General features: G+C 65.0%; 27 non-coding genes across 27 annotated transcripts; 9 read left to right on the forward strand and 18 right to left on the reverse strand.

Moving 5' to 3' along the window:
* Window positions 1-1,098: 1,098 nt before the first annotated feature.
* On the reverse strand, window positions 1,099-1,170 carry TRNAE-CUC (transfer RNA glutamic acid (anticodon CUC)). Its single transcript has one exon. It is a non-coding gene; the product is annotated as a tRNA-Glu (tRNA).
* Window positions 1,171-1,578: 408 nt separating this feature from the next.
* Window positions 1,579-1,689, forward strand: TRNAL-CAA (transfer RNA leucine (anticodon CAA)). The gene is made up of 2 exons: window positions 1,579-1,616; window positions 1,644-1,689. It is a non-coding gene; the product is annotated as a tRNA-Leu (tRNA).
* A 150-nt stretch (window positions 1,690-1,839) lies between these two features.
* On the reverse strand, window positions 1,840-1,911 carry TRNAE-UUC (transfer RNA glutamic acid (anticodon UUC)). The gene has a single exon. It is a non-coding gene; the product is annotated as a tRNA-Glu (tRNA).
* A 2,319-nt stretch (window positions 1,912-4,230) lies between these two features.
* Window positions 4,231-4,302, reverse strand: TRNAE-CUC (transfer RNA glutamic acid (anticodon CUC)). The gene has a single exon. It is a non-coding gene; the product is annotated as a tRNA-Glu (tRNA).
* Window positions 4,303-4,710: 408 nt separating this feature from the next.
* TRNAL-CAA (transfer RNA leucine (anticodon CAA)) lies at window positions 4,711-4,821 on the forward strand. The gene is made up of 2 exons: window positions 4,711-4,748; window positions 4,776-4,821. It is a non-coding gene; the product is annotated as a tRNA-Leu (tRNA).
* A 150-nt stretch (window positions 4,822-4,971) lies between these two features.
* TRNAE-UUC (transfer RNA glutamic acid (anticodon UUC)) lies at window positions 4,972-5,043 on the reverse strand. Its single transcript has one exon. It is a non-coding gene; the product is annotated as a tRNA-Glu (tRNA).
* A 2,153-nt stretch (window positions 5,044-7,196) lies between these two features.
* On the reverse strand, window positions 7,197-7,268 carry TRNAE-CUC (transfer RNA glutamic acid (anticodon CUC)). The gene has a single exon. It is a non-coding gene; the product is annotated as a tRNA-Glu (tRNA).
* A 408-nt stretch (window positions 7,269-7,676) lies between these two features.
* Window positions 7,677-7,787, forward strand: TRNAL-CAA (transfer RNA leucine (anticodon CAA)). The gene is made up of 2 exons: window positions 7,677-7,714; window positions 7,742-7,787. It is a non-coding gene; the product is annotated as a tRNA-Leu (tRNA).
* Window positions 7,788-7,937: 150 nt separating this feature from the next.
* TRNAE-UUC (transfer RNA glutamic acid (anticodon UUC)) lies at window positions 7,938-8,009 on the reverse strand. The gene has a single exon. It is a non-coding gene; the product is annotated as a tRNA-Glu (tRNA).
* Window positions 8,010-10,162: 2,153 nt separating this feature from the next.
* Window positions 10,163-10,234, reverse strand: TRNAE-CUC (transfer RNA glutamic acid (anticodon CUC)). Its single transcript has one exon. It is a non-coding gene; the product is annotated as a tRNA-Glu (tRNA).
* A 408-nt stretch (window positions 10,235-10,642) lies between these two features.
* TRNAL-CAA (transfer RNA leucine (anticodon CAA)) lies at window positions 10,643-10,753 on the forward strand. Its single transcript has 2 exons — window positions 10,643-10,680; window positions 10,708-10,753. It is a non-coding gene; the product is annotated as a tRNA-Leu (tRNA).
* Window positions 10,754-10,903: 150 nt separating this feature from the next.
* Window positions 10,904-10,975, reverse strand: TRNAE-UUC (transfer RNA glutamic acid (anticodon UUC)). Its single transcript has one exon. It is a non-coding gene; the product is annotated as a tRNA-Glu (tRNA).
* A 2,319-nt stretch (window positions 10,976-13,294) lies between these two features.
* On the reverse strand, window positions 13,295-13,366 carry TRNAE-CUC (transfer RNA glutamic acid (anticodon CUC)). Its single transcript has one exon. It is a non-coding gene; the product is annotated as a tRNA-Glu (tRNA).
* Window positions 13,367-13,774: 408 nt separating this feature from the next.
* TRNAL-CAA (transfer RNA leucine (anticodon CAA)) lies at window positions 13,775-13,885 on the forward strand. The gene is made up of 2 exons: window positions 13,775-13,812; window positions 13,840-13,885. It is a non-coding gene; the product is annotated as a tRNA-Leu (tRNA).
* A 150-nt stretch (window positions 13,886-14,035) lies between these two features.
* TRNAE-UUC (transfer RNA glutamic acid (anticodon UUC)) lies at window positions 14,036-14,107 on the reverse strand. The gene has a single exon. It is a non-coding gene; the product is annotated as a tRNA-Glu (tRNA).
* A 2,319-nt stretch (window positions 14,108-16,426) lies between these two features.
* Window positions 16,427-16,498, reverse strand: TRNAE-CUC (transfer RNA glutamic acid (anticodon CUC)). Its single transcript has one exon. It is a non-coding gene; the product is annotated as a tRNA-Glu (tRNA).
* A 408-nt stretch (window positions 16,499-16,906) lies between these two features.
* Window positions 16,907-17,017, forward strand: TRNAL-CAA (transfer RNA leucine (anticodon CAA)). The gene is made up of 2 exons: window positions 16,907-16,944; window positions 16,972-17,017. It is a non-coding gene; the product is annotated as a tRNA-Leu (tRNA).
* A 150-nt stretch (window positions 17,018-17,167) lies between these two features.
* TRNAE-UUC (transfer RNA glutamic acid (anticodon UUC)) lies at window positions 17,168-17,239 on the reverse strand. The gene has a single exon. It is a non-coding gene; the product is annotated as a tRNA-Glu (tRNA).
* Window positions 17,240-19,560: 2,321 nt separating this feature from the next.
* TRNAE-CUC (transfer RNA glutamic acid (anticodon CUC)) lies at window positions 19,561-19,632 on the reverse strand. Its single transcript has one exon. It is a non-coding gene; the product is annotated as a tRNA-Glu (tRNA).
* Window positions 19,633-20,040: 408 nt separating this feature from the next.
* Window positions 20,041-20,151, forward strand: TRNAL-CAA (transfer RNA leucine (anticodon CAA)). Its single transcript has 2 exons — window positions 20,041-20,078; window positions 20,106-20,151. It is a non-coding gene; the product is annotated as a tRNA-Leu (tRNA).
* Window positions 20,152-20,301: 150 nt separating this feature from the next.
* On the reverse strand, window positions 20,302-20,373 carry TRNAE-UUC (transfer RNA glutamic acid (anticodon UUC)). Its single transcript has one exon. It is a non-coding gene; the product is annotated as a tRNA-Glu (tRNA).
* A 2,321-nt stretch (window positions 20,374-22,694) lies between these two features.
* TRNAE-CUC (transfer RNA glutamic acid (anticodon CUC)) lies at window positions 22,695-22,766 on the reverse strand. The gene has a single exon. It is a non-coding gene; the product is annotated as a tRNA-Glu (tRNA).
* Window positions 22,767-23,174: 408 nt separating this feature from the next.
* Window positions 23,175-23,285, forward strand: TRNAL-CAA (transfer RNA leucine (anticodon CAA)). Its single transcript has 2 exons — window positions 23,175-23,212; window positions 23,240-23,285. It is a non-coding gene; the product is annotated as a tRNA-Leu (tRNA).
* A 150-nt stretch (window positions 23,286-23,435) lies between these two features.
* Window positions 23,436-23,507, reverse strand: TRNAE-UUC (transfer RNA glutamic acid (anticodon UUC)). The gene has a single exon. It is a non-coding gene; the product is annotated as a tRNA-Glu (tRNA).
* Window positions 23,508-25,827: 2,320 nt separating this feature from the next.
* On the reverse strand, window positions 25,828-25,899 carry TRNAE-CUC (transfer RNA glutamic acid (anticodon CUC)). Its single transcript has one exon. It is a non-coding gene; the product is annotated as a tRNA-Glu (tRNA).
* A 408-nt stretch (window positions 25,900-26,307) lies between these two features.
* TRNAL-CAA (transfer RNA leucine (anticodon CAA)) lies at window positions 26,308-26,418 on the forward strand. The gene is made up of 2 exons: window positions 26,308-26,345; window positions 26,373-26,418. It is a non-coding gene; the product is annotated as a tRNA-Leu (tRNA).
* A 150-nt stretch (window positions 26,419-26,568) lies between these two features.
* On the reverse strand, window positions 26,569-26,640 carry TRNAE-UUC (transfer RNA glutamic acid (anticodon UUC)). The gene has a single exon. It is a non-coding gene; the product is annotated as a tRNA-Glu (tRNA).
* Between the last annotated feature and the right edge of the window lie 43 nt (window positions 26,641-26,683).

Here is a 26,683-nt window from a genome sequence, read left to right on the forward strand (position 1 = left end):
TGGCATGCATAGGGATGACCTGGTGCCCCAAAGTCCCCTTAGGAATGCATTGGGGTGACCTGGTGTCTGGAATTCCTCCCGCCTGGCTTTCAACTCCCAGGCAAGTACGCCCCTCCCTCCCCGCCCCGGCTTAAGCCTCGGAAAAGTGTCCCCCCACCCCGGCTTCAGCCTCCTTCTCTTGCCGCCCCCCCCGCCACACCTTTTCCCCGGTTCCCCTTGCCCCCAGGCACCTCGGGCCGCCCCGCTGGGCCGGGAAGGCCCACCCAGAGGCCCGCTGCAGGCTCTAGGGTGAAGCAGCAAGCAGGGGCGTGCAGCACAACTCAGAGGCGGCCCCAGGAGCTCCGCACCGTGCTGCTCCAAAGGCTTGCCGGGCGGCCGGCGCTCAGGCAAGGGCAGGGCCAGCTCTGTCCCAAAAGGGCAGGCGGCCTACAGCCCCCACGCATCCCAGGCAGTCTCCCATCCCGGTCCAACCCGAGTCCCGTCCTGTCACACCATAGGCATGAAGGAACAGGAAGGCGGCAGTGCCCGGAGCCTTCAATGGCATGGACAGGGTGCCTGGAAGCCGCCATTGCAATGCATGGGCTTGACATGGTGCCTGTAAGTCCCCATTCCAATGCATGGGGTTGACCTGGTGCCAGAAAGTCCCCAGAGGCTTCCCTGGTGTTGACATGCAGGTTGACATTGTCCCCTGGATGCCCCCATAGGAATGCATGGGGTTCAACTGGTCCCTGGCAGTCCCCATAGGAATGCATGGGGTTGACCTGGGTTTAGGTGTCTCCCATGGGGCACAGATGTGTGGCCAAACCCTGTCGTGGAGCACACCTGAAAGCTGGGGTAATCTCGGCCACCGTCCAGGCCCTGGTTCTTCTCAGGGCTATGTGCCCCTTGGGGCCCACAGACCCTGTTGACCTTGAAGGGTGCTTACCTCCACTGCTCCTTCCTTAGCCAATCATTTCCATTGCTAAAGCTGGCCCACCAGGCAGGGAGGGAAGGTGGGGAATGCCCGCTGTGCTGTGGGCTCCAGGGGCAAAAGAGCCCCGCCCCCGGCCACAAGGGCTTGCGAGAAAGGCCAGGCAGAGCAGGGGAAGAAGACGGGCTTTCCCTGGCCGGGAATCGAACCCGGGCCGCGGCGGTGAGAGCGCCGAATCCTAACCACTAGACCACCAGGGAAGGGCCACGGGGCCTCCGCGGGCTGAGCTGGACAACGGGAGTGCCTCTGGGGCACAGGCTGCAACTTGTGGTGGCAAAAGTCAGGGGTCGGGGGCGGCACTTGCCTTACACAGATGGCGGCCAGGGGCGGGCCTTCTGTCAAGGGGCGGGGCTTCAAGCTGGACGGCAGCTGTAGCCCTTCTACTCCTAGACCAGCAGGGAAGGACAGGCCAGCGCTTGGGCTGAGGCCAGGAGCGCTCTCTCTTGCCCTGTGCCATGGGCTCGGGCCTGGCTCTTCCCCTGCACGGGGTGCTGCCACCCAAGGGGGAAAGACTCTGGCGTTCACACCGGCGAGGAGGGGGACTCCAACTACCCGCCTGTGGCATGCAGCACAATCGCAGGCAAGGGGAGGGAGGCAGGGGCATCCTTGCCAGGATGGCTGAGTGGTCTAAAGCGCCAGGCTCAAGGTCACACCCTTCCCTCGTCCTGGGGGGTCCTGGTCTCTCTTTGGAGCCGTGGGTTCAAATCCCACTCCTGGCAGCAGCTTTTGGCACTCAGCGTCAGGCCGGCCTATAGCATGGCACCAGGAGCTGGCGTCCCAGGGAGGCCAGCAAAAGCTGAGCCTGCCTCCAAGTGGGAGGCCTCCTTCCCTTTCTCCTCCACTGCGGGCTGGGGATTCAAAAGCCGGCTTTCCCTGGCTGGGAATCGAACCCAGGCCGCGGCGGTGAAAGCGCCAAATCCTAGCCACTAGACCACCAGGGAGGACACGGGGCAGGCAGCCCTGCGCTGCCCTGCCCGCCCGCCTGCCTCCATCTTGCCTCCTGCCCTGGCCCCAGACGCCACCCCCCTGGGGCGCAGGGATTTGCTCAAGGCAGGTCTCCCAAGCCCTCGCTCCAGGGCCAGCAGCCTTCCCTTCCAGCCTTGAGCACGGGGAAAAGCTGGCCCTTCTCCACCGGGAAACAATGCCCCTGCCCACAGCCAGGGCAGGCCCCCAAGGACCTGGAGGCCTGCGCGGGCGGGCCGGCTCTTTGGAGGGGCGAAAGCGGGCTGGCGGGGTGCCACGGGAAGAAGGATGCTACAGGGAGCAGCGGGCCAGAAGGGGGCGCTCCGACCCTGAGCCGCCCACCTCACTGCACCCGACCAAAACCCACACTGCGAGTGTCTGCCCTGGCGTGCTCACATCCGGCCACCCCCTCCCCGGCACCCACTCGCCAGCCCAGGGTGTGCGGAATTCCTCCCGCCTGGGTTTGAACTCCCAGTCAATTACACCCCCCCCCGCTCCCCTCCCCGCCCCGGCTTAAGCCTCGGAAAAGTGTCCCCCCACCCCGGCTTCAGCCTCCTTCTCTTGCCGCCCCCCCCACACCATTTCCCCGGTTCCCCTTGCCCCCAGGCACCTCGGGCAGCCCCGCTGGGCCCGCGAGACCCACCCAGAGGCCCGCTGCAGCTTCTACGGTGAAGCAGCAAGCAGGGGCGTGCAGCACAACTCAGAGGTGGCCCCATGAACTCCGCACCGTGCCTTGCCGGGCGGCCCGCACTCAGGCAAGGGCAGGGCCAGCTCTGTCCCAAAAGGGCAGGTGGCCTACAGCCCCCGCACTTCCCAGGCAGTCTGCTATCCAGGTCCAAGCCGAGCCCGGGCCGGCTTAGCTTCCTAGATCGCATGCAATCAGTCCCGTCCCGTCACACCATAGGCATGAAGGAACAGGAAGGCGGCAGTCCCCGTAGCCTTGAATGGCATGGACATGGTGCCTGGAAGCCGCTATTGCAATGCATGGGGTTGACCTGGTGTCCGGAACGGGGGTGACATTGTGCCATGAAGCACTCGTTGACTTCCAAGCGGTTGACCTGGGGCCCCAAAGTCCACACAGGCTTGCCTGGCCTTGACTTTGTGCTTGGAAGCCCTCTGAGGCTTGCCTGGGGTTGACCTGGTGCCCAAAATTCCCCTTTGGCTTGCATCGGGTTGACATTGTCCCTGGAAGCCTCCATTGGCATGCATAGGGATGACCTGGTGCCCCAAAGTCCCCTTAGGAATGCATTGGGGTGACCTGGTGTCTGGAATTCCTCCCGCCTGGCTTTCAACTCCCAGGCAAGTACGCCCCTCCCTCCCCGCCCCGGCTTAAGCCTCGGAAAAGTGTCCCCCCACCCCGGCTTCAGCCTCCTTCTCTTGCCGCCCCCCCCGCCACACCTTTTCCCCGGTTCCCCTTGCCCCCAGGCACCTCGGGCCGCCCCGCTGGGCCGGGAAGGCCCACCCAGAGGCCCGCTGCAGGCTCTAGGGTGAAGCAGCAAGCAGGGGCGTGCAGCACAACTCAGAGGCGGCCCCAGGAGCTCCGCACCGTGCTGCTCCAAAGGCTTGCCGGGCGGCCGGCGCTCAGGCAAGGGCAGGGCCAGCTCTGTCCCAAAAGGGCAGGCGGCCTACAGCCCCCACGCATCCCAGGCAGTCTCCCATCCCGGTCCAACCCGAGTCCCGTCCTGTCACACCATAGGCATGAAGGAACAGGAAGGCGGCAGTGCCCGGAGCCTTCAATGGCATGGACAGGGTGCCTGGAAGCCGCCATTGCAATGCATGGGCTTGACATGGTGCCTGTAAGTCCCCATTCCAATGCATGGGGTTGACCTGGTGCCAGAAAGTCCCCAGAGGCTTCCCTGGTGTTGACATGCAGGTTGACATTGTCCCCTGGATGCCCCCATAGGAATGCATGGGGTTCAACTGGTCCCTGGCAGTCCCCATAGGAATGCATGGGGTTGACCTGGGTTTAGGTGTCTCCCATGGGGCACAGATGTGTGGCCAAACCCTGTCGTGGAGCACACCTGAAAGCTGGGGTAATCTCGGCCACCGTCCAGGCCCTGGTTCTTCTCAGGGCTATGTGCCCCTTGGGGCCCACAGACCCTGTTGACCTTGAAGGGTGCTTACCTCCACTGCTCCTTCCTTAGCCAATCATTTCCATTGCTAAAGCTGGCCCACCAGGCAGGGAGGGAAGGTGGGGAATGCCCGCTGTGCTGTGGGCTCCAGGGGCAAAAGAGCCCCGCCCCCGGCCACAAGGGCTTGCGAGAAAGGCCAGGCAGAGCAGGGGAAGAAGACGGGCTTTCCCTGGCCGGGAATCGAACCCGGGCCGCGGCGGTGAGAGCGTCGAATCCTAACCACTAGACCACCAGGGAAGGGCCACGGGGCCTCCGCGGGCTGAGCTGGACAACGGGAGTGCCTCTGGGGCACAGGCTGCAACTTGTGGTGGCAAAAGTCAGGGGTCGGGGGCGGCACTTGCCTTACACAGATGGCGGCCAGGGGCGGGCCTTCTGTCAAGGGGCGGGGCTTCAAGCTGGACGGCAGCTGTAGCCCTTCTACTCCTAGACCAGCAGGGAAGGACAGGCCAGCGCTTGGGCTGAGGCCAGGAGCGCTCTCTCTTGCCCTGTGCCATGGGCTCGGGCCTGGCTCTTCCCCTGCACGGGGTGCTGCCACCCGAGGGGGAAAGACTCTGGCGTTCACACCGGCGAGGAGGGGGACTCCAACTACCCGCCTGTGGCATGCAGCACAATCGCAGGCAAGGGGAGGGAGGCAGGGGCATCCTTGCCAGGATGGCTGAGTGGTCTAAAGCGCCAGGCTCAAGGTCACACCCTTCCCTCGTCCTGGGGGGTCCTGGTCTCCCTTTGGAGGCGTGGGTTCAAATCCCACTCCTGGCAGCAGCTTTTGGCACTCAGCGTCAGGCCGGCCTATAGCAGGGCACCAGGAGCTGGCGTCCCAGGGAGGCCAGCAAAAGCTGAGCCTGCCTCCAAGTGGGAGGCCTCCTTCCCTTTCTCCTCCCCTGCGGGCTGGGGATTCAAAAGCCGGCTTTCCCTGGCTGGGAATCGAACCCAGGCCGCGGCGGTGAAAGCGCCAAATCCTAGCCACTAGACCACCAGGGAGGACACGGGGCAGGCAGCCCTGCCCTGCCCGCCCGCCTGCCTCCATCTTGCCTCCTGCCCTGGCCCCAGGCGCCACCCCCCTGGGGCGCAGGGATTTGCTCAAGGCAGGTCTCCCAAGCCCTCGCTCCAGGGCCAGCAGCCTTCCCTTCCAGCCCTGAGCACGGGGAAAAGCTGGCCCTTCTCCACCGGGAAACAATGCCCCTGCCCACAGCCAGGGCAGGCCCCCAAGGACCTGGAGGCCTGCGCGGGCGGGCCGGCTCTTTGGAGGGGCGAAAGCGGGCTGGCGGGGTGCCACGGGAAGAAGGATGCTACAGGGAGCAGCGGGCCAGAAGGGGGCGCTCCGACCCTGAGCCGCCCACCTCACTGCACCCGACCAAAACCCACACTGCGAGTGTCTGCCCTGGCGTGCTCACATCCGGCCGCCCCCCCCCACACCATTTCCCCGGTTCCCCTTGCCCCCAGGCACCTCAGGCAGCCCCGCTGGGCCCGCGAGACCCACCCAGAGGCCCGCTGCAGCTTCTACGGTGAAGCAGCAAGCAGGGGCGTGCAGCACAACTCAGAGGTGGCCCCATGAACTCCGCACCGTGCCTTGCCGGGCGGCCCGCACTCAGGCAAGGGCAGGGCCAGCTCTGTCCCAAAAGGGCAGGTGGCCTACAGCCCCCGCACTTCCCAGGCAGTCTGCTATCCAGGTCCAAGCCGAGCCCGGGCCGGCTTAGCTTCCTAGATCGCATGCAATCAGTCCCGTCCCGTCACACCATAGGCATGAAGGAACAGGAAGGCGGCAGTCCCCGTAGCCTTGAATGGCATGGACATGGTGCCTGGAAGCCGCTATTGCAATGCATGGGGTTGACCTGGTGTCCGGAACGGGGGTGTCATTGTGCCATGAAGCACTCGTTGACTTCCAAGCGGTTGACCTGGGGCCCCAAAGTCCACACAAGCTTGCCTGGCCTTGACTTTGTGCTTGGAAGCCCTCTGAGGCTTGCCTGGGGTTGACCTGGTGCCCAAAATTCCCCTTTGGCTTGCATCGGGTTGACATTGTCCCTGGAAGCCTCCATTGGCATGCATAGGGATGACCTGGTGCCCCAAAGTCCCCTTAGGAATGCATTGGGGTGACCTGGTGTCTGGAATTCCTCCCGCCTGGCTTTCAACTCCCAGGCAAGTACGCCCCTCCCTCCCCGCCCCGGCTTAAGCCTCGGAAAAGTGTCCCCCCACCCCGGCTTCAGCCTCCTTCTCTTGCCGCCCCCCCCGCCACACCTTTTCCCCGGTTCCCCTTGCCCCCAGGCACCTCGGGCCGCCCCGCTGGGCCGGGAAGGCCCACCCAGAGGCCCGCTGCAGGCTCTAGGGTGAAGCAGCAAGCAGGGGCGTGCAGCACAACTCAGAGGCGGCCCCAGGAGCTCCGCACCGTGCTGCTCCAAAGGCTTGCCGGGCGGCCGGCGCTCAGGCAAGGGCAGGGCCAGCTCTGTCCCAAAAGGGCAGGCGGCCTACAGCCCCCACGCATCCCAGGCAGTCTCCCATCCCGGTCCAACCCGAGTCCCGTCCTGTCACACCATAGGCATGAAGGAACAGGAAGGCGGCAGTGCCCGGAGCCTTCAATGGCATGGACAGGGTGCCTGGAAGCCGCCATTGCAATGCATGGGCTTGACATGGTGCCTGTAAGTCCCCATTCCAATGCATGGGGTTGACCTGGTGCCAGAAAGTCCCCAGAGGCTTCCCTGGTGTTGACATGCAGGTTGACATTGTCCCCTGGATGCCCCCATAGGAATGCATGGGGTTCAACTGGTCCCTGGCAGTCCCCATAGGAATGCATGGGGTTGACCTGGGTTTAGGTGTCTCCCATGGGGCACAGATGTGTGGCCAAACCCTGTCGTGGAGCACACCTGAAAGCTGGGGTAATCTCGGCCACCGTCCAGGCCCTGGTTCTTCTCAGGGCTATGTGCCCCTTGGGGCCCACAGACCCTGTTGACCTTGAAGGGTGCTTACCTCCACTGCTCCTTCCTTAGCCAATCATTTCCATTGCTAAAGCTGGCCCACCAGGCAGGGAGGGAAGGTGGGGAATGCCCGCTGTGCTGTGGGCTCCAGGGGCAAAAGAGCCCCGCCCCCGGCCACAAGGGCTTGCGAGAAAGGCCAGGCAGAGCAGGGGAAGAAGACGGGCTTTCCCTGGCCGGGAATCGAACCCGGGCCGCGGCGGTGAGAGCGCCGAATCCTAACCACTAGACCACCAGGGAAGGGCCACGGGGCCTCCGCGGGCTGAGCTGGACAACGGGAGTGCCTCTGGGGCACAGGCTGCAACTTGTGGTGGCAAAAGTCAGGGGTCGGGGGCGGCACTTGCCTTACACAGATGGCGGCCAGGGGCGGGCCTTCTGTCAAGGGGCGGGGCTTCAAGCTGGACGGCAGCTGTAGCCCTTCTACTCCTAGACCAGCAGGGAAGGACAGGCCAGCGCTTGGGCTGAGGCCAGGAGCGCTCTCTCTTGCCCTGTGCCATGGGCTCGGGCCTGGCTCTTCCCCTGCACGGGGTGCTGCCACCCGAGGGGGAAAGACTCTGGCGTTCACACCGGCGAGGAGGGGGACTCCAACTACCCGCCTGTGGCATGCAGCACAATCGCAGGCAAGGGGAGGGAGGCAGGGGCATCCTTGCCAGGATGGCTGAGTGGTCTAAAGCGCCAGGCTCAAGGTCACACCCTTCCCTCGTCCTGGGGGGTCCTGGTCTCCCTTTGGAGGCGTGGGTTCAAATCCCACTCCTGGCAGCAGCTTTTGGCACTCAGCGTCAGGCCGGCCTATAGCAGGGCACCAGGAGCTGGCGTCCCAGGGAGGCCAGCAAAAGCTGAGCCTGCCTCCAAGTGGGAGGCCTCCTTCCCTTTCTCCTCCCCTGCGGGCTGGGGATTCAAAAGCCGGCTTTCCCTGGCTGGGAATCGAACCCAGGCCGCGGCGGTGAAAGCGCCAAATCCTAGCCACTAGACCACCAGGGAGGACACGGGGCAGGCAGCCCTGCCCTGCCCGCCCGCCTGCCTCCATCTTGCCTCCTGCCCTGGCCCCAGGCGCCACCCCCCTGGGGCGCAGGGATTTGCTCAAGGCAGGTCTCCCAAGCCCTCGCTCCAGGGCCAGCAGCCTTCCCTTCCAGCCCTGAGCACGGGGAAAAGCTGGCCCTTCTCCACCGGGAAACAATGCCCCTGCCCACAGCCAGGGCAGGCCCCCAAGGACCTGGAGGCCTGCGCGGGCGGGCCGGCTCTTTGGAGGGGCGAAAGCGGGCTGGCGGGGTGCCACGGGAAGAAGGATGCTACAGGGAGCAGCGGGCCAGAAGGGGGCGCTCCGACCCTGAGCCGCCCACCTCACTGCACCCGACCAAAACCCACACTGCGAGTGTCTGCCCTGGCGTGCTCACATCCGGCCGCCCCCCCCCACACCATTTCCCCGGTTCCCCTTGCCCCCAGGCACCTCAGGCAGCCCCGCTGGGCCCGCGAGACCCACCCAGAGGCCCGCTGCAGCTTCTACGGTGAAGCAGCAAGCAGGGGCGTGCAGCACAACTCAGAGGTGGCCCCATGAACTCCGCACCGTGCCTTGCCGGGCGGCCCGCACTCAGGCAAGGGCAGGGCCAGCTCTGTCCCAAAAGGGCAGGTGGCCTACAGCCCCCGCACTTCCCAGGCAGTCTGCTATCCAGGTCCAAGCCGAGCCCGGGCCGGCTTAGCTTCCTAGATCGCATGCAATCAGTCCCGTCCCGTCACACCATAGGCATGAAGGAACAGGAAGGCGGCAGTCCCCGTAGCCTTGAATGGCATGGACATGGTGCCTGGAAGCCGCTATTGCAATGCATGGGGTTGACCTGGTGTCCGGAACGGGGGTGACATTGTGCCATGAAGCACTCGTTGACTTCCAAGCGGTTGACCTGGGGCCCCAAAGTCCACACAAGCTTGCCTGGCCTTGACTTTGTGCTTGGAAGCCCTCTGAGGCTTGCCTGGGGTTGACCTGGTGCCCAAAATTCCCCTTTGGCTTGCATCGGGTTGACATTGTCCCTGGAAGCCTCCATTGGCATGCATAGGGATGACCTGGTGCCCCAAAGTCCCCTTAGGAATGCATTGGGGTGACCTGGTGTCTGGAATTCCTCCCGCCTGGCTTTCAACTCCCAGGCAAGTACGCCCCTCCCTCCCCGCCCCGGCTTAAGCCTCGGAAAAGTGTCCCCCCACCCCGGCTTCAGCCTCCTTCTCTTGCCGCCCCCCCCGCCACACCTTTTCCCCGGTTCCCCTTGCCCCCAGGCACCTCGGGCCGCCCCGCTGGGCCGGGAAGGCCCACCCAGAGGCCCGCTGCAGGCTCTAGGGTGAAGCAGCAAGCAGGGGCGTGCAGCACAACTCAGAGGCGGCCCCAGGAGCTCCGCACCGTGCTGCTCCAAAGGCTTGCCGGGCGGCCGGCGCTCAGGCAAGGGCAGGGCCAGCTCTGTCCCAAAAGGGCAGGCGGCCTACAGCCCCCACGCATCCCAGGCAGTCTCCCATCCCGGTCCAACCCGAGTCCCGTCCTGTCACACCATAGGCATGAAGGAACAGGAAGGCGGCAGTGCCCGGAGCCTTCAATGGCATGGACAGGGTGCCTGGAAGCCGCCATTGCAATGCATGGGCTTGACATGGTGCCTGTAAGTCCCCATTCCAATGCATGGGGTTGACCTGGTGCCAGAAAGTCCCCAGAGGCTTCCCTGGTGTTGACATGCAGGTTGACATTGTCCCCTGGATGCCCCCATAGGAATGCATGGGGTTCAACTGGTCCCTGGCAGTCCCCATAGGAATGCATGGGGTTGACCTGGGTTTAGGTGTCTCCCATGGGGCACAGATGTGTGGCCAAACCCTGTCGTGGAGCACACCTGAAAGCTGGGGTAATCTCGGCCACCGTCCAGGCCCTGGTTCTTCTCAGGGCTATGTGCCCCTTGGGGCCCACAGACCCTGTTGACCTTGAAGGGTGCTTACCTCCACTGCTCCTTCCTTAGCCAATCATTTCCATTGCTAAAGCTGGCCCACCAGGCAGGGAGGGAAGGTGGGGAATGCCCGCTGTGCTGTGGGCTCCAGGGGCAAAAGAGCCCCGCCCCCGGCCACAAGGGCTTGCGAGAAAGGCCAGGCAGAGCAGGGGAAGAAGACGGGCTTTCCCTGGCCGGGAATCGAACCCGGGCCGCGGCGGTGAGAGCGCCGAATCCTAACCACTAGACCACCAGGGAAGGGCCACGGGGCCTCCGCGGGCTGAGCTGGACAACGGGAGTGCCTCTGGGGCACAGGCTGCAACTTGTGGTGGCAAAAGTCAGGGGTCGGGGGCGGCACTTGCCTTACACAGATGGCGGCCAGGGGCGGGCCTTCTGTCAAGGGGCGGGGCTTCAAGCTGGACGGCAGCTGTAGCCCTTCTACTCCTAGACCAGCAGGGAAGGACAGGCCAGCGCTTGGGCTGAGGCCAGGAGCGCTCTCTCTTGCCCTGTGCCATGGGCTCGGGCCTGGCTCTTCCCCTGCACGGGGTGCTGCCACCCGAGGGGGAAAGACTCTGGCGTTCACACCGGCGAGGAGGGGGACTCCAACTACCCGCCTGTGGCATGCAGCACAATCGCAGGCAAGGGGAGGGAGGCAGGGGCATCCTTGCCAGGATGGCTGAGTGGTCTAAAGCGCCAGGCTCAAGGTCACACCCTTCCCTCGTCCTGGGGGGTCCTGGTCTCTCTTTGGAGCCGTGGGTTCAAATCCCACTCCTGGCAGCAGCTTTTGGCACTCAGCGTCAGGCCGGCCTATAGCATGGCACCAGGAGCTGGCGTCCCAGGGAGGCCAGCAAAAGCTGAGCCTGCCTCCAAGTGGGAGGCCTCCTTCCCTTTCTCCTCCACTGCGGGCTGGGGATTCAAAAGCCGGCTTTCCCTGGCTGGGAATCGAACCCAGGCCGCGGCGGTGAAAGCGCCAAATCCTAGCCACTAGACCACCAGGGAGGACGCGGGGCAGGCAGCCCTGCGCTGCCCTGCCCGCCCGCCTGCCTCCATCTTGCCTCCTGCCCTGGCCCCAGACGCCACCCCCCTGGGGCGCAGGGATTTGCTCAAGGCAGGTCTCCCAAGCCCTCGCTCCAGGGCCAGCAGCCTTCCCTTCCAGCCTTGAGCACGGGGAAAAGCTGGCCCTTCTCCACCGGGAAACAATGCCCCTGCCCACAGCCAGGGCAGGCCCCCAAGGACCTGGAGGCCTGCGCGGGCGGGCCGGCTCTTTGGAGGGGCGAAAGCGGGCTGGCGGGGTGCCACGGGAAGAAGGATGCTACAGGGAGCAGCGGGCCAGAAGGGGGCGCTCCGACCCTGAGCCGCCCACCTCACTGCACCCGACCAAAACCCACACTGCGAGTGTCTGCCCTGGCGTGCTCACATCCGGCCACCCCCTCCCCGGCACCCACTCGCCAGCCCAGGGTGTGCGGAATTCCTCCCGCCTGGGTTTGAACTCCCAGTCAATTACACCCCCCCCCGCTCCCCTCCCCGCCCCGGCTTAAGCCTCGGAAAAGTGTCCCCCCACCCCGGCTTCAGCCTCCTTCTCTTGCCGCCCCCCCCACACCATTTCCCCGGTTCCCCTTGCCCCCAGGCACCTCGGGCAGCCCCGCTGGGCCCGCGAGACCCACCCAGAGGCCCGCTGCAGCTTCTACGGTGAAGCAGCAAGCAGGGGCGTGCAGCACAACTCAGAGGTGGCCCCATGAACTCCGCACCGTGCCTTGCCGGGCGGCCCGCACTCAGGCAAGGGCAGGGCCAGCTCTGTCCCAAAAGGGCAGGTGGCCTACAGCCCCCGCACTTCCCAGGCAGTCTGCTATCCAGGTCCAAGCCGAGCCCGGGCCGGCTTAGCTTCCTAGATCGCATGCAATCAGTCCCGTCCCGTCACACCATAGGCATGAAGGAACAGGAAGGCGGCAGTCCCCGTAGCCTTGAATGGCATGGACATGGTGCCTGGAAGCCGCTATTGCAATGCATGGGGTTGACCTGGTGTCCGGAACGGGGGTGACATTGTGCCATGAAGCACTCGTTGACTTCCAAGCGGTTGACCTGGGGCCCCAAAGTCCACACAAGCTTGCCTGGCCTTGACTTTGTGCTTGGAAGCCCTCTGAGGCTTGCCTGGGGTTGACCTGGTGCCCAAAATTCCCCTTTGGCTTGCATCGGGTTGACATTGTCCCTGGAAGCCTCCATTGGCATGCATAGGGATGACCTGGTGCCCCAAAGTCCCCTTAGGAATGCATTGGGGTGACCTGGTGTCTGGAATTCCTCCCGCCTGGCTTTCAACTCCCAGGCAAGTACGCCCCTCCCTCCCCGCCCCGGCTTAAGCCTCGGAAAAGTGTCCCCCCACCCCGGCTTCAGCCTCCTTCTCTTGCCGCCCCCCCCGCCACACCTTTTCCCCGGTTCCCCTTGCCCCCAGGCACCTCGGGCCGCCCCGCTGGGCCGGGAAGGCCCACCCAGAGGCCCGCTGCAGGCTCTAGGGTGAAGCAGCAAGCAGGGGCGTGCAGCACAACTCAGAGGCGGCCCCAGGAGCTCCGCACCGTGCTGCTCCAAAGGCTTGCCGGGCGGCCGGCGCTCAGGCAAGGGCAGGGCCAGCTCTGTCCCAAAAGGGCAGGCGGCCTACAGCCCCCACGCATCCCAGGCAGTCTCCCATCCCGGTCCAACCCGAGTCCCGTCCTGTCACACCATAGGCATGAAGGAACAGGAAGGCGGCAGTGCCCGGAGCCTTCAATGGCATGGACAGGGTGCCTGGAAGCCGCCATTGCAATGCATGGGCTTGACATGGTGCCTGTAAGTCCCCATTCCAATGCATGGGGTTGACCTGGTGCCAGAAAGTCCCCAGAGGCTTCCCTGGTGTTGACATGCAGGTTGACATTGTCCCCTGGATGCCCCCATAGGAATGCATGGGGTTCAACTGGTCCCTGGCAGTCCCCATAGGAATGCATGGGGTTGACCTGGGTTTAGGTGTCTCCCATGGGGCACAGATGTGTGGCCAAACCCTGTCGTGGAGCACACCTGAAAGCTGGGGTAATCTCGGCCACCGTCCAGGCCCTGGTTCTTCTCAGGGCTATGTGCCCCTTGGGGCCCACAGACCCTGTTGACCTTGAAGGGTGCTTACCTCCACTGCTCCTTCCTTAGCCAATCATTTCCATTGCTAAAGCTGGCCCACCAGGCAGGGAGGGAAGGTGGGGAATGCCCGCTGTGCTGTGGGCTCCAGGGGCAAAAGAGCCCCGCCCCCGGCCACAAGGGCTTGCGAGAAAGGCCAGGCAGAGCAGGGGAAGAAGACGGGCTTTCCCTGGCCGGGAATCGAACCCGGGCCGCGGCGGTGAGAGCGCCGAATCCTAACCACTAGACCACCAGGGAAGGGCCACGGGGCCTCCGCGGGCTGAGCTGGACAACGGGAGTGCCTCTGGGGCACAGGCTGCAACTTGTGGTGGCAAAAGTCAGGGGTCGGGGGCGGCACTTGCCTTACACAGATGGCGGCCAGGGGCGGGCCTTCTGTCAAGGGGCGGGGCTTCAAGCTGGACGGCAGCTGTAGCCCTTCTACTCCTAGACCAGCAGGGAAGGACAGGCCAGCGCTTGGGCTGAGGCCAGGAGCGCTCTCTCTTGCCCTGTGCCATGGGCTCGGGCCTGGCTCTTCCCCTGCACGGGGTGCTGCCACCCGAGGGGGAAAGACTCTGGCGTTCACACCGGCGAGGAGGGGGACTCCAACTACCCGCCTGTGGCATGCAGCACAATCGCAGGCAAGGGGAGGGAGGCAGGGGCATCCTTGCCAGGATGGCTGAGTGGTCTAAAGCGCCAGGCTCAAGGTCACACCCTTCCCTCGTCCTGGGGGGTCCTGGTCTCTCTTTGGAGCCGTGGGTTCAAATCCCACTCCTGGCAGCAGCTTTTGGCACTCAGCGTCAGGCCGGCCTATAGCATGGCACCAGGAGCTGGCGTCCCAGGGAGGCCAGCAAAAGCTGAGCCTGCCTCCAAGTGGGAGGCCTCCTTCCCTTTCTCCTCCACTGCGGGCTGGGGATTCAAAAGCCGGCTTTCCCTGGCTGGGAATCGAACCCAGGCCGCGGCGGTGAAAGCGCCAAATCCTAGCCACTAGACCACCAGGGAGGACGCGGGGCAGGCAGCCCTGCGCTGCCCTGCCCGCCCGCCTGCCTCCATCTTGCCTCCTGCCCTGGCCCCAGACGCCACCCCCCTGGGGCGCAGGGATTTGCTCAAGGCAGGTCTCCCAAGCCCTCGCTCCAGGGCCAGCAGCCTTCCCTTCCAGCCTTGAGCACGGGGAAAAGCTGGCCCTTCTCCACCGGGAAACAATGCCCCTGCCCACAGCCAGGGCAGGCCCCCAAGGACCTGGAGGCCTGCGCGGGCGGGCCGGCTCTTTGGAGGGGCGAAAGCGGGCTGGCGGGGTGCCACGGGAAGAAGGATGCTACAGGGAGCAGCGGGCCAGAAGGGGGCGCTCCGACCCTGAGCCGCCCACCTCACTGCACCCGACCAAAACCCACACTGCGAGTGTCTGCCCTGGCGTGCTCACATCCGGCCACCCCCTCCCCGGCACCCACTCGCCAGCCCAGGGTGTGCGGAATTCCTCCCGCCTGGGTTTGAACTCCCAGTCAATTACACCCCCCCCCGCTCCCCTCCCCGCCCCGGCTTAAGCCTCGGAAAAGTGTCCCCCCACCCCGGCTTCAGCCTCCTTCTCTTGCCGCCCCCCCCACACCATTTCCCCGGTTCCCCTTGCCCCCAGGCACCTCGGGCAGCCCCGCTGGGCCCGCGAGACCCACCCAGAGGCCCGCTGCAGCTTCTACGGTGAAGCAGCAAGCAGGGGCGTGCAGCACAACTCAGAGGTGGCCCCATGAACTCCGCACCGTGCCTTGCCGGGCGGCCCGCACTCAGGCAAGGGCAGGGCCAGCTCTGTCCCAAAAGGGCAGGTGGCCTACAGCCCCCGCACTTCCCAGGCAGTCTGCTATCCAGGTCCAAGCCGAGCCCGGGCCGGCTTAGCTTCCTAGATCGCATGCAATCAGTCCCGTCCCGTCACACCATAGGCATGAAGGAACAGGAAGGCGGCAGTCCCCGTAGCCTTGAATGGCATGGACATGGTGCCTGGAAGCCGCTATTGCAATGCATGGGGTTGACCTGGTGTCCGGAACGGGGGTGACATTGTGCCATGAAGCACTCGTTGACTTCCAAGCGGTTGACCTGGGGCCCCAAAGTCCACACAAGCTTGCCTGGCCTTGACTTTGTGCTTGGAAGCCCTCTGAGGCTTGCCTGGGGTTGACCTGGTGCCCAAAATTCCCCTTTGGCTTGCATCGGGTTGACATTGTCCCTGGAAGCCTCCATTGGCATGCATAGGGATGACCTGGTGCCCCAAAGTCCCCTTAGGAATGCATTGGGGTGACCTGGTGTCTGGAATTCCTCCCGCCTGGCTTTCAACTCCCAGGCAAGTACGCCCCTCCCTCCCCGCCCCGGCTTAAGCCTCGGAAAAGTGTCCCCCCACCCCGGCTTCAGCCTCCTTCTCTTGCCGCCCCCCCCGCCACACCTTTTCCCCGGTTCCCCTTGCCCCCAGGCACCTCGGGCCGCCCCGCTGGGCCGGGAAGGCCCACCCAGAGGCCCGCTGCAGGCTCTAGGGTGAAGCAGCAAGCAGGGGCGTGCAGCACAACTCAGAGGCGGCCCCAGGAGCTCCGCACCGTGCTGCTCCAAAGGCTTGCCGGGCGGCCGGCGCTCAGGCAAGGGCAGGGCCAGCTCTGTCCCAAAAGGGCAGGCGGCCTACAGCCCCCACGCATCCCAGGCAGTCTCCCATCCCGGTCCAACCCGAGTCCCGTCCTGTCACACCATAGGCATGAAGGAACAGGAAGGCGGCAGTGCCCGGAGCCTTCAATGGCATGGACAGGGTGCCTGGAAGCCGCCATTGCAATGCATGGGCTTGACATGGTGCCTGTAAGTCCCCATTCCAATGCATGGGGTTGACCTGGTGCCAGAAAGTCCCCAGAGGCTTCCCTGGTGTTGACATGCAGGTTGACATTGTCCCCTGGATGCCCCCATAGGAATGCATGGGGTTCAACTGGTCCCTGGCAGTCCCCATAGGAATGCATGGGGTTGACCTGGGTTTAGGTGTCTCCCATGGGGCACAGATGTGTGGCCAAACCCTGTCGTGGAGCACACCTGAAAGCTGGGGTAATCTCGGCCACCGTCCAGGCCCTGGTTCTTCTCAGGGCTATGTGCCCCTTGGGGCCCACAGACCCTGTTGACCTTGAAGGGTGCTTACCTCCACTGCTCCTTCCTTAGCCAATCATTTCCATTGCTAAAGCTGGCCCACCAGGCAGGGAGGGAAGGTGGGGAATGCCCGCTGTGCTGTGGGCTCCAGGGGCAAAAGAGCCCCGCCCCCGGCCACAAGGGCTTGCGAGAAAGGCCAGGCAGAGCAGGGGAAGAAGACGGGCTTTCCCTGGCCGGGAATCGAACCCGGGCCGCGGCGGTGAGAGCGCCGAATCCTAACCACTAGACCACCAGGGAAGGGCCACGGGGCCTCCGCGGGCTGAGCTGGACAACGGGAGTGCCTCTGGGGCACAGGCTGCAACTTGTGGTGGCAAAAGTCAGGGGTCGGGGGCGGCACTTGCCTTACACAGATGGCGGCCAGGGGCGGGCCTTCTGTCAAGGGGCGGGGCTTCAAGCTGGACGGCAGCTGTAGCCCTTCTACTCCTAGACCAGCAGGGAAGGACAGGCCAGCGCTTGGGCTGAGGCCAGGAGCGCTCTCTCTTGCCCTGTGCCATGGGCTCGGGCCTGGCTCTTCCCCTGCACGGGGTGCTGCCACCCGAGGGGGAAAGACTCTGGCGTTCACACCGGCGAGGAGGGGGACTCCAACTACCCGCCTGTGGCATGCAGCACAATCGCAGGCAAGGGGAGGGAGGCAGGGGCATCCTTGCCAGGATGGCTGAGTGGTCTAAAGCGCCAGGCTCAAGGTCACACCCTTCCCTCGTCCTGGGGGGTCCTGGTCTCTCTTTGGAGCCGTGGGTTCAAATCCCACTCCTGGCAGCAGCTTTTGGCACTCAGCGTCAGGCCGGCCTATAGCATGGCACCAGGAGCTGGCGTCCCAGGGAGGCCAGCAAAAGCTGAGCCTGCCTCCAAGTGGGAGGCCTCCTTCCCTTTCTCCTCCACTGCGGGCTGGGGATTCAAAAGCCGGCTTTCCCTGGCTGGGAATCGAACCCAGGCCGCGGCGGTGAAAGCGCCAAATCCTAGCCACTAGACCACCAGGGAGGACACGGGGCAGGCAGCCCTGCGCTGCCCTGCCCGCCCGCCTGCCTCCATCTTGCCTCCTGCCCTGGCCCCAGACGCCACCCCCCTGGGGCGCAGGGATTTGCTCAAGGCAGGTCTCCCAAGCCCTCGCTCCAGGGCCAGCAGCCTTCCCTTCCAGCCTTGAGCACGGGGAAAAGCTGGCCCTTCTCCACCGGGAAACAATGCCCCTGCCCACAGCCAGGGCAGGCCCCCAAGGACCTGGAGGCCTGCGCGGGCGGGCCGGCTCTTTGGAGGGGCGAAAGCGGGCTGGCGGGGTGCCACGGGAAGAAGGATGCTACAGGGAGCAGCGGGCCAGAAGGGGGCGCTCCGACCCTGAGCCGCCCACCTCACTGCACCCGACCAAAACCCACACTGCGAGTGTCTGCCCTGGCGTGCTCACATCCGGCCACCCCCTCCCCGGCACCCACTCGCCAGCCCAGGGTGTGCGGAATTCCTCCCGCCTGGGTTTGAACTCCCAGTCAATTACACCCCCCCCCGCTCCCCTCCCCGCCCCGGCTTAAGCCTCGGAAAAGTGTCCCCCCACCCCGGCTTCAGCCTCCTTCTCTTGCCGCCCCCCCCCCACACCATTTCCCCGGTTCCCCTTGCCCCCAGGCACCTCGGGCAGCCCCGCTGGGCCCGCGAGACCCACCCAGAGGCCCGCTGCAGCTTCTACGGTGAAGCAGCAAGCAGGGGCGTGCAGCACAACTCAGAGGTGGCCCCATGAACTCCGCACCGTGCCTTGCCGGGCGGCCCGCACTCAGGCAAGGGCAGGGCCAGCTCTGTCCCAAAAGGGCAGGTGGCCTACAGCCCCCGCACTTCCCAGGCAGTCTGCTATCCAGGTCCAAGCCGAGCCCGGGCCGGCTTAGCTTCCTAGATCGCATGCAATCAGTCCCGTCCCGTCACACCATAGGCATGAAGGAACAGGAAGGCGGCAGTCCCCGTAGCCTTGAATGGCATGGACATGGTGCCTGGAAGCCGCTATTGCAATGCATGGGGTTGACCTGGTGTCCGGAACGGGGGTGACATTGTGCCATGAAGCACTCGTTGACTTCCAAGCGGTTGACCTGGGGCCCCAAAGTCCACACAGGCTTGCCTGGCCTTGACTTTGTGCTTGGAAGCCCTCTGAGGCTTGCCTGGGGTTGACCTGGTGCCCAAAATTCCCCTTTGGCTTGCATCGGGTTGACATTGTCCCTGGAAGCCTCCATTGGCATGCATAGGGATGACCTGGTGCCCCAAAGTCCCCTTAGGAATGCATTGGGGTGACCTGGTGTCTGGAATTCCTCCCGCCTGGCTTTCAACTCCCAGGCAAGTACGCCCCTCCCTCCCCGCCCCGGCTTAAGCCTCGGAAAAGTGTCCCCCCACCCCGGCTTCAGCCTCCTTCTCTTGCCGCCCCCCCCGCCACACCTTTTCCCCGGTTCCCCTTGCCCCCAGGCACCTCGGGCCGCCCCGCTGGGCCGGGAAGGCCCACCCAGAGGCCCGCTGCAGGCTCTAGGGTGAAGCAGCAAGCAGGGGCGTGCAGCACAACTCAGAGGCGGCCCCAGGAGCTCCGCACCGTGCTGCTCCAAAGGCTTGCCGGGCGGCCGGCGCTCAGGCAAGGGCAGGGCCAGCTCTGTCCCAAAAGGGCAGGCGGCCTACAGCCCCCACGCATCCCAGGCAGTCTCCCATCCCGGTCCAACCCGAGTCCCGTCCTGTCACACCATAGGCATGAAGGAACAGGAAGGCGGCAGTGCCCGGAGCCTTCAATGGCATGGACAGGGTGCCTGGAAGCCGCCATTGCAATGCATGGGCTTGACATGGTGCCTGTAAGTCCCCATTCCAATGCATGGGGTTGACCTGGTGCCAGAAAGTCCCCAGAGGCTTCCCTGGTGTTGACATGCAGGTTGACATTGTCCCCTGGATGCCCCCATAGGAATGCATGGGGTTCAACTGGTCCCTGGCAGTCCCCATAGGAATGCATGGGGTTGACCTGGGTTTAGGTGTCTCCCATGGGGCACAGATGTGTGGCCAAACCCTGTCGTGGAGCAAACCTGAAAGCTGGGGTAATCTCGGCCACCGTCCAGGCCCTGGTTCTTCTCAGGGCTATGTGCCCCTTGGGGCCCACAGACCCTGTTGACCTTGAAGGGTGCTTACCTCCACTGCTCCTTCCTTAGCCAATCATTTCCATTGCTAAAGCTGGCCCACCAGGCAGGGAGGGAAGGTGGGGAATGCCCGCTGTGCTGTGGGCTCCAGGGGCAAAAGAGCCCCGCCCCCGGCCACAAGGGCTTGCGAGAAAGGCCAGGCAGAGCAGGGGAAGAAGACGGGCTTTCCCTGGCCGAGAATCGAACCCGGGCCGCGGCGGTGAGAGCGTCGAATCCTAACCACTAGACCACCAGGGAAGGGCCACGGGGCCTCCGCGGGCTGAGCTGGACAACGGGAGTGCCTCTGGGGCACAGGCTGCAACTTGTGGTGGCAAAAGTCAGGGGTCGGGGGCGGCACTTGCCTTACACAGATGGCGGCCAGGGGCGGGCCTTCTGTCAAGGGGCGGGGCTTCAAGCTGGACGGCAGCTGTAGCCCTTCTACTCCTAGACCAGCAGGGAAGGACAGGCCAGCGCTTGGGCTGAGGCCAGGAGCGCTCTCTCTTGCCCTGTGCCATGGGCTCGGGCCTGGCTCTTCCCCTGCACGGGGTGCTGCCACCCGAGGGGGAAAGACTCTGGCGTTCACACCGGCGAGGAGGGGGACTCCAACTACCCGCCTGTGGCATGCAGCACAATCGCAGGCAAGGGGAGGGAGGCAGGGGCATCCTTGCCAGGATGGCTGAGTGGTCTAAAGCGCCAGGCTCAAGGTCACACCCTTCCCTCGTCCTGGGGGGTCCTGGTCTCTCTTTGGAGCCGTGGGTTCAAATCCCACTCCTGGCAGCAGCTTTTGGCACTCAGCGTCAGGCCGGCCTATAGCATGGCACCAGGAGCTGGCGTCCCAGGGAGGCCAGCAAAAGCTGAGCCTGCCTCCAAGTGGGAGGCCTCCTTCCCTTTCTCCTCCACTGCGGGCTGGGGATTCAAAAGCCGGCTTTCCCTGGCTGGGAATCGAACCCAGGCCGCGGCGGTGAAAGCGCCAAATCCTAGCCACTAGACCACCAGGGAGGACGCGGGGCAGGCAGCCCTGCGCTGCCCTGCCCGCCCGCCTGCCTCCATCTTGCCTCCTGCCCTGGCCCCAGACGCCACCCCCCTGGGGCGCAGGGATTTGCTCAAGGCAGGTCTCCCAAGCCCTCGCTCCAGGGCCAGCAGCCTTCCCTTCCAGCCTTGAGCACGGGGAAAAGCTGGCCCTTCTCCACCGGGAAACAATGCCCCTGCCCACAGCCAGGGCAGGCCCCCAAGGACCTGGAGGCCTGCGCGGGCGGGCCGGCTCTTTGGAGGGGCGAAAGCGGGCTGGCGGGGTGCCACGGGAAGAAGGATGCTACAGGGAGCAGCGGGCCAGAAGGGGGCGCTCCGACCCTGAGCCGCCCACCTCACTGCACCCGACCAAAACCCACACTGCGAGTGTCTGCCCTGGCGTGCTCACATCCGGCCACCCCCTCCCCGGCACCCACTCGCCAGCCCAGGGTGTGCGGAATTCCTCCCGCCTGGGTTTGAACTCCCAGTCAATTACACCCCCCCCCGCTCCCCTCCCCGCCCCGGCTTAAGCCTCGGAAAAGTGTCCCCCCACCCCGGCTTCAGCCTCCTTCTCTTGCCGCCCCCCCCCCACACCATTTCCCCGGTTCCCCTTGCCCCCAGGCACCTCGGGCAGCCCCGCTGGGCCCGCGAGACCCACCCAGAGGCCCGCTGCAGCTTCTACGGTGAAGCAGCAAGCAGGGGCGTGCAGCACAACTCAGAGGTGGCCCCATGAACTCCGCACCGTGCCTTGCCGGGCGGCCCGCACTCAGGCAAGGGCAGGGCCAGCTCTGTCCCAAAAGGGCAGGTGGCCTACAGCCCCCGCACTTCCCAGGCAGTCTGCTATCCAGGTCCAAGCCGAGCCCGGGCCGGCTTAGCTTCCTAGATCGCATGCAATCAGTCCCGTCCCGTCACACCATAGGCATGAAGGAACAGGAAGGCGGCAGTCCCCGTAGCCTTGAATGGCATGGACATGGTGCCTGGAAGCCGCTATTGCAATGCATGGGGTTGACCTGGTGTCCGGAACGGGGGTGACATTGTGCCATGAAGCACTCGTTGACTTCCAAGCGGTTGACCTGGGGCCCCAAAGTCCACACAGGCTTGCCTGGCCTTGACTTTGTGCTTGGAAGCCCTCTGAGGCTTGCCTGGGGTTGACCTGGTGCCCAAAATTCCCCTTTGGCTTGCATCGGGTTGACATTGTCCCTGGAAGCCTCCATTGGCATGCATAGGGATGACCTGGTGCCCCAAAGTCCCCTTAGGAATGCATTGGGGTGACCTGGTGTCTGGAATTCCTCCCGCCTGGCTTTCAACTCCCAGGCAAGTACGCCCCTCCCTCCCCGCCCCGGCTTAAGCCTCGGAAAAGTGTCCCCCCACCCCGGCTTCAGCCTCCTTCTCTTGCCGCCCCCCCCGCCACACCTTTTCCCCGGTTCCCCTTGCCCCCAGGCACCTCGGGCCGCCCCGCTGGGCCGGGAAGGCCCACCCAGAGGCCCGCTGCAGGCTCTAGGGTGAAGCAGCAAGCAGGGGCGTGCAGCACAACTCAGAGGCGGCCCCAGGAGCTCCGCACCGTGCTGCTCCAAAGGCTTGCCGGGCGGCCGGCGCTCAGGCAAGGGCAGGGCCAGCTCTGTCCCAAAAGGGCAGGCGGCCTACAGCCCCCACGCATCCCAGGCAGTCTCCCATCCCGGTCCAACCCGAGTCCCGTCCTGTCACACCATAGGCATGAAGGAACAGGAAGGCGGCAGTGCCCGGAGCCTTCAATGGCATGGACAGGGTGCCTGGAAGCCGCCATTGCAATGCATGGGCTTGACATGGTGCCTGTAAGTCCCCATTCCAATGCATGGGGTTGACCTGGTGCCAGAAAGTCCCCAGAGGCTTCCCTGGTGTTGACATGCAGGTTGACATTGTCCCCTGGATGCCCCCATAGGAATGCATGGGGTTCAACTGGTCCCTGGCAGTCCCCATAGGAATGCATGGGGTTGACCTGGGTTTAGGTGTCTCCCATGGGGCACAGATGTGTGGCCAAACCCTGTCGTGGAGCACACCTGAAAGCTGGGGTAATCTCGGCCACCGTCCAGGCCCTGGTTCTTCTCAGGGCTATGTGCCCCTTGGGGCCCACAGACCCTGTTGACCTTGAAGGGTGCTTACCTCCACTGCTCCTTCCTTAGCCAATCATTTCCATTGCTAAAGCTGGCCCACCAGGCAGGGAGGGAAGGTAGGGAATGCCCGCTGTGCTGTGGGCTCCAGGGGCAAAAGAGCCCCGCCCCCGGCCACAAGGGCTTGCGAGAAAGGCCAGGCAGAGCAGGGGAAGAAGACGGGCTTTCCCTGGCCGGGAATCGAACCCGGGCCGCGGCGGTGAGAGCGCCGAATCCTAACCACTAGACCACCAGGGAAGGGCCACGGGGCCTCCGCGGGCTGAGCTGGACAACGGGAGTGCCTCTGGGGCACAGGCTGCAACTTGTGGTGGCAAAAGTCAGGGGTCGGGGGCGGCACTTGCCTTACACAGATGGCGGCCAGGGGCGGGCCTTCTGTCAAGGGGCGGGGCTTCAAGCTGGACGGCAGCTGTAGCCCTTCTACTCCTAGACCAGCAGGGAAGGACAGGCCAGCGCTTGGGCTGAGGCCAGGAGCGCTCTCTCTTGCCCTGTGCCATGGGCTCGGGCCTGGCTCTTCCCCTGCACGGGGTGCTGCCACCCGAGGGGGAAAGACTCTGGCGTTCACACCGGCGAGGAGGGGGACTCCAACTACCCGCCTGTGGCATGCAGCACAATCGCAGGCAAGGGGAGGGAGGCAGGGGCATCCTTGCCAGGATGGCTGAGTGGTCTAAAGCGCCAGGCTCAAGGTCACACCCTTCCCTCGTCCTGGGGGGTCCTGGTCTCTCTTTGGAGCCGTGGGTTCAAATCCCACTCCTGGCAGCAGCTTTTGGCACTCAGCGTCAGGCCGGCCTATAGCATGGCACCAGGAGCTGGCGTCCCAGGGAGGCCAGCAAAAGCTGAGCCTGCCTCCAAGTGGGAGGCCTCCTTCCCTTTCTCCTCCACTGCGGGCTGGGGATTCAAAAGCCGGCTTTCCCTGGCTGGGAATCGAACCCAGGCCGCGGCGGTGAAAGCGCCAAATCCTAGCCACTAGACCACCAGGGAGGACGCGGGGCAGGCAGCCCTGCGCTGCCCTGCCCGCCCGCCTGCCTCCATCTTGCCTCCTGCCCTGGCCCCAGACGCCACCCCCCTGGGGCGCAGGGATTTGCTCAAGGCAGGTCTCCCAAGCCCTCGCTCCAGGGCCAGCAGCCTTCCCTTCCAGCCTTGAGCACGGGGAAAAGCTGGCCCTTCTCCACCGGGAAACAATGCCCCTGCCCACAGCCAGGGCAGGCCCCCAAGGACCTGGAGGCCTGCGCGGGCGGGCCGGCTCTTTGGAGGGGCGAAAGCGGGCTGGCGGGGTGCCACGGGAAGAAGGATGCTACAGGGAGCAGCGGGCCAGAAGGGGGCGCTCCGACCCTGAGCCGCCCACCTCACTGCACCCGACCAAAACCCACACTGCGAGTGTCTGCCCTGGCGTGCTCACATCCGGCCACCCCCTCCCCGGCACCCACTCGCCAGCCCAGGGTGTGCGGAATTCCTCCCGCCTGGGTTTGAACTCCCAGTCAATTACACCCCCCCCCGCTCCCCTCCCCGCCCCGGCTTAAGCCTCGGAAAAGTGTCCCCCCACCCCGGCTTCAGCCTCCTTCTCTTGCCGCCCCCCCCCCACACCATTTCCCCGGTTCCCCTTGCCCCCAGGCACCTCGGGCAGCCCCGCTGGGCCCGCGAGACCCACCCAGAGGCCCGCTGCAGCTTCTACGGTGAAGCAGCAAGCAGGGGCGTGCAGCACAACTCAGAGGTGGCCCCATGAACTCCGCACCGTGCCTTGCCGGGCGGCCCGCACTCAGGCAAGGGCAGGGCCAGCTCTGTCCCAAAAGGGCAGGTGGCCTACAGCCCCCGCACTTCCCAGGCAGTCTGCTATCCAGGTCCAAGCCGAGCCCGGGCCGGCTTAGCTTCCTAGATCGCATGCAATCAGTCCCGTCCCGTCACACCATAGGCATGAAGGAACAGGAAGGCGGCAGTCCCCGTAGCCTTGAATGGCATGGACATGGTGCCTGGAAGCCGCTATTGCAATGCATGGGGTTGACCTGGTGTCCGGAACGGGGGTGACATTGTGCCATGAAGCACTCGTTGACTTCCAAGCGGTTGACCTGGGGCCCCAAAGTCCACACAGGCTTGCCTGGCCTTGACTTTGTGCTTGGAAGCCCTCTGAGGCTTGCCTGGGGTTGACCTGGTGCCCAAAATTCCCCTTTGGCTTGCATCGGGTTGACATTGTCCCTGGAAGCCTCCATTGGCATGCATAGGGATGACCTGGTGCCCCAAAGTCCCCTTAGGAATGCATTGGGGTGACCTGGTGTCTGGAATTCCTCCCGCCTGGCTTTCAACTCCCAGGCAAGTACGCCCCTCCCTCCCCGCCCCGGCTTAAGCCTCGGAAAAGTGTCCCCCCACCCCGGCTTCAGCCTCCTTCTCTTGCCGCCCCCCCCGCCACACCTTTTCCCCGGTTCCCCTTGCCCCCAGGCACCTCGGGCCGCCCCGCTGGGCCGGGAAGGCCCACCCAGAGGCCCGCTGCAGGCTCTAGGGTGAAGCAGCAAGCAGGGGCGTGCAGCACAACTCAGAGGCGGCCCCAGGAGCTCCGCACCGTGCTGCTCCAAAGGCTTGCCGGGCGGCCGGCGCTCAGGCAAGGGCAGGGCCAGCTCTGTCCCAAAAGGGCAGGCGGCCTACAGCCCCCACGCATCCCAGGCAGTCTCCCATCCCGGTCCAACCCGAGTCCCGTCCTGTCACACCATAGGCATGAAGGAACAGGAAGGCGGCAGTGCCCGGAGCCTTCAATGGCATGGACAGGGTGCCTGGAAGCCGCCATTGCAATGCATGGGCTTGACATGGTGCCTGTAAGTCCCCATTCCAATGCATGGGGTTGACCTGGTGCCAGAAAGTCCCCAGAGGCTTCCCTGGTGTTGACATGCAGGTTGACATTGTCCCCTGGATGCCCCCATAGGAATGCATGGGGTTCAACTGGTCCCTGGCAGTCCCCATAGGAATGCATGGGGTTGACCTGGGTTTAGGTGTCTCCCATGGGGCACAGATGTGTGGCCAAACCCTGTCGTGGAGCACACCTGAAAGCTGGGGTAATCTCGGCCACCGTCCAGGCCCTGGTTCTTCTCAGGGCTATGTGCCCCTTGGGGCCCACAGACCCTGTTGACCTTGAAGGGTGCTTACCTCCACTGCTCCTTCCTTAGCCAATCATTTCCATTGCTAAAGCTGGCCCACCAGGCAGGGAGGGAAGGTGGGGAATGCCCGCTGTGCTGTGGGCTCCAGGGGCAAAAGAGCCCCCCCCTGGCCACAAGGGCTTGCGAGAAAGGCCAGGCAGAGCAGGGGAAGAAGACGGGCTTTCCCTGGCCGGGAATCGAACCCGGGCCGCGGCGGTGAGAGCGCCGAATCCTAACCACTAGACCACCAGGGAAGGGCCACGGGGCCTCCGCGGGCTGAGCTGGACAACGGGAGTGCCTCTGGGGCACAGGCTGCAACTTGTGGTGGCAAAAGTCAGGGGTCGGGGGCGGCACTTGCCTTACACAGATGGCGGCCAGGGGCGGGCCTTCTGTCAAGGGGCGGGGCTTCAAGCTGGACGGCAGCTGTAGCCCTTCTACTCCAAGACCAGCAGGGAAGGACAGGCCAGCGCTTGGGCTGAGGCCAGGAGCGCTCTCTCTTGCCCTGTGCCATGGGCTCGGGCCTGGCTCTTCCCCTGCACGGGGTGCTGCCACCCGAGGGGGAAAGACTCTGGCGTTCACACCGGCGAGGAGGGGGACTCCAACTACCCGCCTGTGGCATGCAGCACAATCGCAGGCAAGGGGAGGGAGGCAGGGGCATCCTTGCCAGGATGGCTGAGTGGTCTAAAGCGCCAGGCTCAAGGTCACACCCTTCCCTCGTCCTGGGGGGTCCTGGTCTCCCTTTGGAGGCGTGGGTTCAAATCCCACTCCTGGCAGCAGCTTTTGGCACTCAGCGTCAGGCCGGCCTATAGCAGGGCACCAGGAGCTGGCGTCCCAGGGAGGCCAGCAAAAGCTGAGCCTGCCTCCAAGTGGGAGGCCTCCTTCCCTTTCTCCTCCCCTGCGGGCTGGGGATTCAAAAGCCGGCTTTCCCTGGCTGGGAATCGAACCCAGGCCGCGGCGGTGAAAGCGCCAAATCCTAGCCACTAGACCACCAGGGAGGACACGGGGCAGGCAGCCCTGCGCTGCCCTGCCCACCCGCCT

Source organism: Alligator mississippiensis, chromosome 15 (assembly GCF_030867095.1).
Source record: "Alligator mississippiensis isolate rAllMis1 chromosome 15, rAllMis1, whole genome shotgun sequence".
NCBI lineage: Eukaryota > Metazoa > Chordata > Crocodylia > Alligatoridae > Alligator > Alligator mississippiensis.